General features: G+C 41.1%; 1 protein-coding gene and 2 long non-coding RNA genes across 25 annotated transcripts in view; 2 read left to right on the top strand and 1 right to left on the bottom strand.

Annotated features, from left to right (window-relative positions):
- LOC119437012 (uncharacterized) overlaps positions 1 to 8,415 on the bottom strand; it is a 156,576-nt gene that overhangs the window by 9,180 nt on the left and 138,981 nt on the right. The gene's annotated exons all lie outside the window — the stretch shown is intronic.
- LOC125942114 (uncharacterized) overlaps positions 1 to 8,415 on the top strand; it is a 111,916-nt gene that overhangs the window by 14,207 nt on the left and 89,294 nt on the right. The gene's annotated exons all lie outside the window — the stretch shown is intronic.
- LOC125942113 (uncharacterized) overlaps positions 1 to 8,415 on the top strand; it is a 64,247-nt gene that overhangs the window by 9,274 nt on the left and 46,558 nt on the right. The window lies entirely within an intron of this gene.

Raw genomic sequence — 8,415 nt, 5'->3', positions numbered from 1 at the left:
GCTGCAGTGAATGCGAGGAAATCACGCATGTGGGTGGAGCACAAAAAAAAAAAAAAAAAAAACATAATTGTGACACAATCATTCAGTGGGAAGAGAATGTGAAAGTGAAATGAACAACCAATTCACCTCAAGTAGCTGCTCGCCGTTTTTTGTTGAATGGCTCGCCATTAAGCTTATTGATGAGCTGGGCCACACCTAGGACTAGACGATTGGCATTGTAAATTGGGATGCAGATCAGATGGACTTGTGTTGGAACGAGCTCCCTTCATCCACCTGCAGCATTAGTGATGCCAAAACAAGCGTGTTAGCAGCATTGCATGGTGGGTGCCAATTAAGTCAAGAAAGTACAGTATAATCAACATTATACTTTTCATACAAGACGATAGTAATTTGATGACTTCAGAAACCTTACGAGACATAGCACGAGGTTCCCATTACCATTAAAACATGTGCAAATGCAGCGAGGGTCACACACACTGTTAACAATTTCAAATGAATTTTGGTCAACAGAAGTTCTTGGATGCGCACCAAAAGTAACATATAAATTCTGCATAGTGCTGCAGCTGCAAAATGCAGCTTAAGCAGTAGGTCAACATGTATTTGGCTGTAAAAGATCAAAATAAGGCCCATATATTCTGTATTGAAATACAGGGCCTTCATGTAGAAGAAATTTAATGAGCTATTACAGTCTGTTTTGCAAGTGGTGCTGCTGTTCTATCCACAAGCATAAATTTATACAGCTCTCAGTTGCAAAGAGGAAAGAGGTCTATATTAAATCAATTCTGCCAAAGTGCATACGCTAAAGAGACAATGCAGCAAAAAAGAGGAATGTGTGTGTTATTTTGGTGAGATGTGCAATCATGTTCTGGATATTGTCCAGTGGATAACTATGCACTGCAACAAAAGTTACTAGAGCTACATACAAAATGAGTAAAATAGTTTGGGAGCTTTGTATAGTGTCTGAGCAATGCAATGAGATGCTTCAAAGATCTGTTTGTGGAGCATATATGTACAAACAGAAGGAGCACACAAAGGTACTTTTGCTAATTATCTCGCATTTTTATTTTATGAACATTACCACTCCTGTAAGTGTCATTTCCTTTTATGTGTACACATATGTCCAATAAAATGTACATTTCATTGTAGATGTATACATATTTATTTTCTTTTGCATACTTTCTGCAATGAGTTGGTTCCTTATGACAGCTAGTGATATGTGCTAACAAAGTTGCCCATGCCATCTATTCACATTTAATAATGTGTTGTGGTGGGTGATATGATATGATATTCTGTGATATGATGGAATACTGCACTGCGAAGCAATACTGAGGACAAGGACGTAAAGAGGTAGGAAACTAGACACACATGAAGTGCAGAAACTAACAGCTGTTTAATGACAGCGACGAAAAAAACTATACGCAGCGAGAGCTGTGTTCCATCATATACACATTTAGTTGCAAGCAAATTTCAATGTTTCCTAGGTCAGCCCTCTATCGGACAAAGACTGTTAAATAGAGTTATATTTTTTTTTTAATTGTTGCACATCTTTTAGTTGCCTTTGCCATATACTTGAATCAGCCCTTAATGGAAGGCCCATAATAGCAGAATGAGAAGACTCATTAAAGAATGGAAACGACTATTAGTGATGCTATACTTGCGTACAACTTTCTGTGGCAATGAAGGGTAAGCTATGGAGGCAAAAAGTGCTTTAAAAGAGCACTTTTTAAAAAAATGTACCCGTTTTTCATCCGCATTAGTTAAGCTGGGTGAGAAAAAAAATAGCATCTTATTAACAACAGCAAAATAAAACAAAATAAACCACTTAGTGTAAAATTTGACTTATTATTCTGCTGTTAATTCCCTTCCACGTTTGGGTGAATGCAAAACCATTGCATGTGGAAGCTGTACGCTAATTCAGTATCCCTTCTAAGAAACCAAAAGTGCTGTCACATGCAGCTGGGATACTTGGTGCAGTAACACACGCGCAGAAGCTCCGCCCCCGTAGCTTTCCCTTCATTGTCACAGAAAGTTGTCCGCGAGTAGAAGCGCAGACCTTTGGATCGAACCGGTCATCCTTATAGGCGTCAGGTATGTTGAGAGTCTGCAAGAAAAGAAGAGAAGGGCTATAATGACATATGATACTCGATCTTAATGAATGTATAATATAGTATAACTGTGGCCATTTCGCTGAAACGTCAAAGCATTGACAACGATTTCTAAGTATTCAAATATTACATGAAGTGTCAGACTTGTAGTTTTATGGGCAGTATACGTTACAGTAAACATTCGCTTACTAACTAAATATGCGTGGTGTCCCATGGCCAAACACGAATATGAACTTGATGACACTGAGCACTCACAGTCACAAAGCTGGCATGATGAGCAGCGGTGGCAGTGGGGAGTGCGCATTCCTTGTCCCAAAGCTAACATTCCCGCACTGCCACTTCTTTATTTTGCCATTTCGCGATGCTGGATCTCTGAAGCTCAGCAGATCATATGGCTTCCAACAATGGCCATGTGGGCCACTTGCGACATAGCAAGGCGGGAGCGACGATGCGAACATGCTGCAAGTGTCCATATAATTGCCATTGTATGAAAAGTTGATGCATGATTAGGGCACTGACCAAAATTCAATTTGCATCATGAATGATATCCAAGCGACATTAATATCTGTAAGCAAGAAATTTACTAATCGTATTGCATACCAATTTCCTTATCAGTACGCGCTTATACATTTATATAATGCCACAAATTATTCTATACATATTCCTGGCATATGAGGACAGCTATCAGTGATAGTGGTGCCATTATTTGACCAGTGCTCCTCACTGTCTGTTTCTTTTTTTTTTTTCTGTGTTGGAATGGGCAAGCAGTAGAATAAGCAATGCAACATCCAGTACATACCTGACCAGTTGCGACCACTGACCCTGTGATACCAGTGTTAATGGGAAAGCTGCCTTCATATGGGCAGCTTATCGCTGCTATTATATAGAGCTATGCGGCCCCGGCCGACATCGTACCACTTTTCAATTTGCGGTGTGCGGGTGCGTTTTGTGCGATTCACGCACTGCGGCGACGTCGGGAATTGCGCCGACGAGTAGGCGACCGCTCGCAGAGGCAAAGTCCGAAACCGCGTCAGCCGGGGCGGCGCGCGCAAGCGACGTTCAGCGCAACTTTTCCGTGGAAATACCGAAAGCGGCTCGCACGTTTGCCATGAATCGGTGAGCTGGGGCACCGTGGTGCACGCGAGAGGTGGAAACACCGCTTGAAAAGCAAAAATGAGGAATTTCTTTCGGCGCTAACTGCCGGTGGCGGCAGAGAATAGAGGTCATAAAAGGAAGTCATGCGCTTCACCGTAACATCAGTCCAGAAACAGATTACAGTGGTGCTTAGCTACAAATCTTGATAAAAATGATACACTCGCTAGATGCAGCTGGGGAGGCTTACCGACTATATATTCTAGGTGAAATGCTTAACCGGTCTAACTGGGTTATCCCCCAATACCCTTATATAAGCTGTTTGGACCAACAGCTTTTATTGCTTATTGCTTTTATTTGCACGGTGCTTAAGTCCTATATTGAAACACTGAACTGAGTGAGTACCAGTTCCATATTTAAGTATGGCAAATCTCCCACAAAAAGACTCTTTATCCACAGCATCATTAAATCCACCGCAGATAAATTACGCTGTGACATAGGAGGAACTTGCAACAAAATGCTAATAGGCTGAACCAACAATGGAATATTGTAGTGTTGAGATTACTTAATTGATGAGAAAAATCTAGATTCAACTATTCCATCACAAAAATAAGAATTCCGCATATAAAAAAAATCACTTCAACTCACAAAACCATGTTTGTAATTTATTATGTGGAGCTAATGCACTAATAACTGTAAATCTAAGCATTGAGACGGAGAACAGCTGTGATACCAAGCTTCTCTATGTGCAGTGATGCACTGGTACCTACCAACTAACCTCACATTTCACCTCACCACATGGCAATAATCACGTCATGAATAAGACGAAGATTTCCATTTTGTGACCAGGAGCTCGACCAGGCCTTATTACAGTCCTTTCCAGCTGTTTTAATGAAAATGGCAACATGTTTGGAGTTGCCAATTGTAATGAAATGGACACAATTGGAACTGATTGGAAAATCCCTAGTTCTAACTGGTTACGATTGAGTCAAAGTGAATCCAATTGAGTCCAATTGGACTTGGTTCCAACCAAGTGGGAATTCATTACCTGAAATCATGCAACCAATTGAGTGCGATTGGATTTGCCAGTTTGAACCAGCTAGGGGCCCACCTTACATTCCCAACTACTAAGTCTAATTGGACTACCAATAGGAATAAACTAGAACGTAACCAACTGGAAAATCATATTTCCAGTGTATGAACCCATTCAAAGTAATTGGAATGAGTTATAGCTATATGTGCATGCAGTACTAAGGCAAACCTGTTTCTGACAGCTGGAATCCTATTTAGGTTTGCTTTGAGGGGGCCTGGTATATATATATGTGTATTGGTATTGCCCGTTGGCACAATTGGTCATTCCAACCAATTGGTACCTATTGAGTACAATTGGTCACTCCAACAAAAACAAATTGGTCACGTTCCAGCTGGTCTAACTGGTCCAATTATGTACTAACTTATGATTGGAAATTTTCCCATTGGTACCAATTGGAAAATTCCCAATTGGAGTCAATTGCCCTTTTTGACAGGAGTGGCATCTGTGGCAAAAAGGAAAAAGCACAGTCAGTGGTCAGACGTCGTCAGAACCCGATTTTCTCCGGCAGCTGCAAGTCATCGTGAGTGACGACCCAGGAAAGTCAATGCGGGCCATTGCAAAGGAGCTCCAAGTCGAAGAGTCGACTGTCAGGCTCGCTGTGTATGAGGACTTGAGGTACCATTCCTATGTAATGAGGAGCGGGCAATTTATGTCCGATAAAACTCAAAGAATCGTCTGCTCCGGTGTAAGCGCTTGTCTAAGCAAGCTGAAGAGACCTGAGGAGCCTGGAATGCTCTGTTTTTTTTTTTTTTTTTTTTTTTTTTTTTTTTTTTTTTTTTTTTTTTTTCAGATGAAAAGAACTTTGACCAAGACCAAAAAGTTAACCGCCGTAAAGACAGGTGGCCTTATGCAAGCACTGATGAGGTGCCTACAGTGATGCACACAAAATTTATGTCGTCTGTGATGGTGTTAGCCGTCATCAGCAACGAGGGTGACGTCATGCCGCCCCACTTTTTTGCAGAATGACTCCGCGTTAATGGTGCCACGTACGTGAAGGTGCTTGCCCCCGTTGTAAAGCCCTGGATGGAGACTGTTTCGAAAGGAAGACCTTATGTCTTTCAGCAAAGATTTGGCTCCTGCCCACACCGCCTGCGTCACCCAGGAGGGCTGGCTGACAACTTCTACGACCACGTCACTCCCAACTTGTGGCGTCCTAGTTCTCCAGATTTAAATCCGCTCGACTACTGTACTATGTCTGGAGCGTCGTTGAGAGAGAGGTCAACAAACAGCCACATAATACAAAAGACTCACTGAAGGCCACCATTGCCGACTCAATGGCCAACATCTCTAAGGACCACCTGATCCGTGCATGCAGCCGTTTCCGAAGATGAATTGAATCGGTTATTACTGCGGATGGTGGATTCATTGAGTAATTGCGGAAATAAACTGTAAGAGAAGTATTTCTCAAAGTTTGGTGAAAATATGCCTATTTTTGCTGGAGATATTCTTCTCTGCCTGAAGCCAACATTGTGTTCTCAAATACCTCGCGCACCCAGTATATATATATAACAGGAAAACGAGCAAACACATAAGATTCTAATTATACAATGTTAGCTAGGGCATTCTTGATTAGGTGGTGATTTCTGATGGAAATTACATGAGGAGGAAGGCGATTCCACTCTTCTGATGTCTGTGGTAAGAATGATTGAAAAAAAGTGTCAGTTCTGCAAAAAGGAATTCAAACTTTTTCTGCGTGATCTAAGCTAGATGAAACATACAGAGATCGGTCTTTTCATGAATAAAGACTTGGCAAACCAGAAAAGCCACAAGAACGAGAGATGTGAGCATTTTAACACTGTCAGCTCAGAACTAATAGTATGTTGATCAGCAATGATTACGTTGCATTTTCAAACGACCCCAAAACTCAGCTCAGTGAGTTTTGAGAAAATTTTCTGCACAAAAATGGCCAAATCACGTGAAAATATGTTGAAATCCATAAAATCACACTGACATACCGGCACTGCAGTTTTGAAATTCAAGAAAATTTAAGAAACTTTGGTCTTGCTAGTAGCCCACCTTTTCCCATCAAATAAATACACAATGTTGAAAGAATAATATAACTGTCTCAACTGATATAGTGTTGCTCTTAATTTAGTGTTCCTTTAAGTGAAAATATTGCATATCATATCTATATCATAATTATTTAAAGGTGGAATTGGTTTAAGAGACCAATATTAAACGTTACTGCAATATATAGACTGGAAAAAAACTGCAGCATAAAAATGAAGATATCTATCTCTATGTCAACAGCTGCCACATGTGAGCCATGGCCGAAGCACTCTCCCGGAATCTAAAAAGGTTGCTCCCAGTTGAGCTGGCAGTGCTAATCTGCGACACTCTCGAGAAAAATGTGGAAAAAGTTTCATCTTTCCAACAATGTGCACACACCTGTGCTTTCCGTCGTCTGCTTTCTTTGCGGAGTGATAATAAACTGCCCAGGCACACTCAGTGGCATCTGCCCATCGCAAATGTCATCTGTCATCTTTCTCAAATGCCGCTCTGAATCCATTGCAAAAAAAAAAAAAAAAAAAAAAAATGAGAATAGTTATACGAGGCTAGGGCAGCAGTGCGCCATGACGAAGCACGCTGCACTGAAGGCTAAGGACGTTGTGCTGCCCGGCAGACCAGTGTAATCTTGCGCGCTACACAAAGAAAGAAGACAAAAGAAGGAATGGAGGCATGTGCACTGCTAGAATGGTGAAACCCCGCCACTTTTTTTTGAGCGCCACACATTCGCACCATCAGCTCGACTGAGAGGGCACTCCAGCCACTGCTAGTGTGTTGCAGCTCATGCTGAAAGCAATATACATGCATGTATACCCAGGTGAAAATTTGAAGTGGGATTTCAAGTGGTTTCAAGTGGTCCCATGCACTTGCTTTCAAGTGGCCATTAAAGTGGTACCACTTGGACCACAACACGTTCCACTTGCCGCCAAGTGGTTTCTAAAGTGGTCCCACTTGCTTTCAAGTGGCCATTAAAGTGGTACCACTTGGTCCACAACAGGTTACACTTGCTGCCAAGTGGTTTCTAAAGTGGTCCCACTTGCCTTCAAGTGGCCATTAAGACCCAATTGAACCACCTAAACTTGGACCACAACGGGTTCCACTTGTAACCAAGAGGTTTTTAAAGTGTCCGGCCAGCTAATTTCAATTAAGTGACCATTAAGATGGTGCCACTTGGACCACAAATTTGGTTCCCACTTTCCCACCGATTACCACAACAAATTCCACTAGTTGCCAAGTGGTTCCCACACAGTTCCAAATTACTACCACTTCCATTTACTAGCAAGTATTTCCTTAGTTTGCTCTTTTTGACCATGTGGCTACTAAAATTGTGAGAAGCCTTCAAAACAGAAGAAAGTGCCACATGACTAGTTGCATGGTTCTTTATGCGGGCTTCTTTAAGGCTTGGAAAAAAACATTTATGCAGCACGTATTGAGAAAGAGACATGGATCAGGAGTGGATGGTCTGCAATTTTGTAATTGACAATTTTGTTCTGAATATATTTGACAACGTAATAACTGATTAGGTAATTAAGGGGAATACAGTATACTCTGACTTGCTGCGAGCGACAACAGACATTAGCTTGTTCCGGCTCAGCTATGTGGCACTCGCATATTTTTAAATTATGGCACAAGTATGGGGGACACCACTGTATAAATTTACAGCATTTGATTCAGGTGGCCACTAAAGCAGCACGTGCATGAACACTCATAGCACACAACTTAGGTATTTGGTGCAGTGGTGGTTTATTCAAGCTTTACAGAATGAGTTAAGCATGTTAAAGTTCTAAAACATTAAACACACGCTGCATGCACTTGCAGTAATTGCTGACACTTTGCTGTACTTCAAATAATTTATTCAGTACAAAAAGGAACAAACAAGACTACATATATTTGCAACACAATTTACACAATAATGATGTGTTTAGAAAATGGAGCACATGAAACTTTTAGTCTTGCAAAAAGTCAACGTTGACTTTTTGCAAGACTAAAAGTTTCATGTGCTCCATTTTCACGTGTATTTACATCATTATTGTGTAAATTGTGTTGCAAATATATGTAGTCTTGTTTGTTCCTTTTTGTATACTGAATAAATTATTTGAAGTACAGCAAAGTGTCAGC

The sequence above is a fragment of the Dermacentor silvarum genome, chromosome 1 (assembly GCF_013339745.2).
Source record: "Dermacentor silvarum isolate Dsil-2018 chromosome 1, BIME_Dsil_1.4, whole genome shotgun sequence".
Taxonomy (NCBI): Eukaryota; Metazoa; Arthropoda; class Arachnida; order Ixodida; family Ixodidae; genus Dermacentor; species Dermacentor silvarum.
This window is presented reverse-complemented; position numbering and strand designations above follow the sequence as displayed.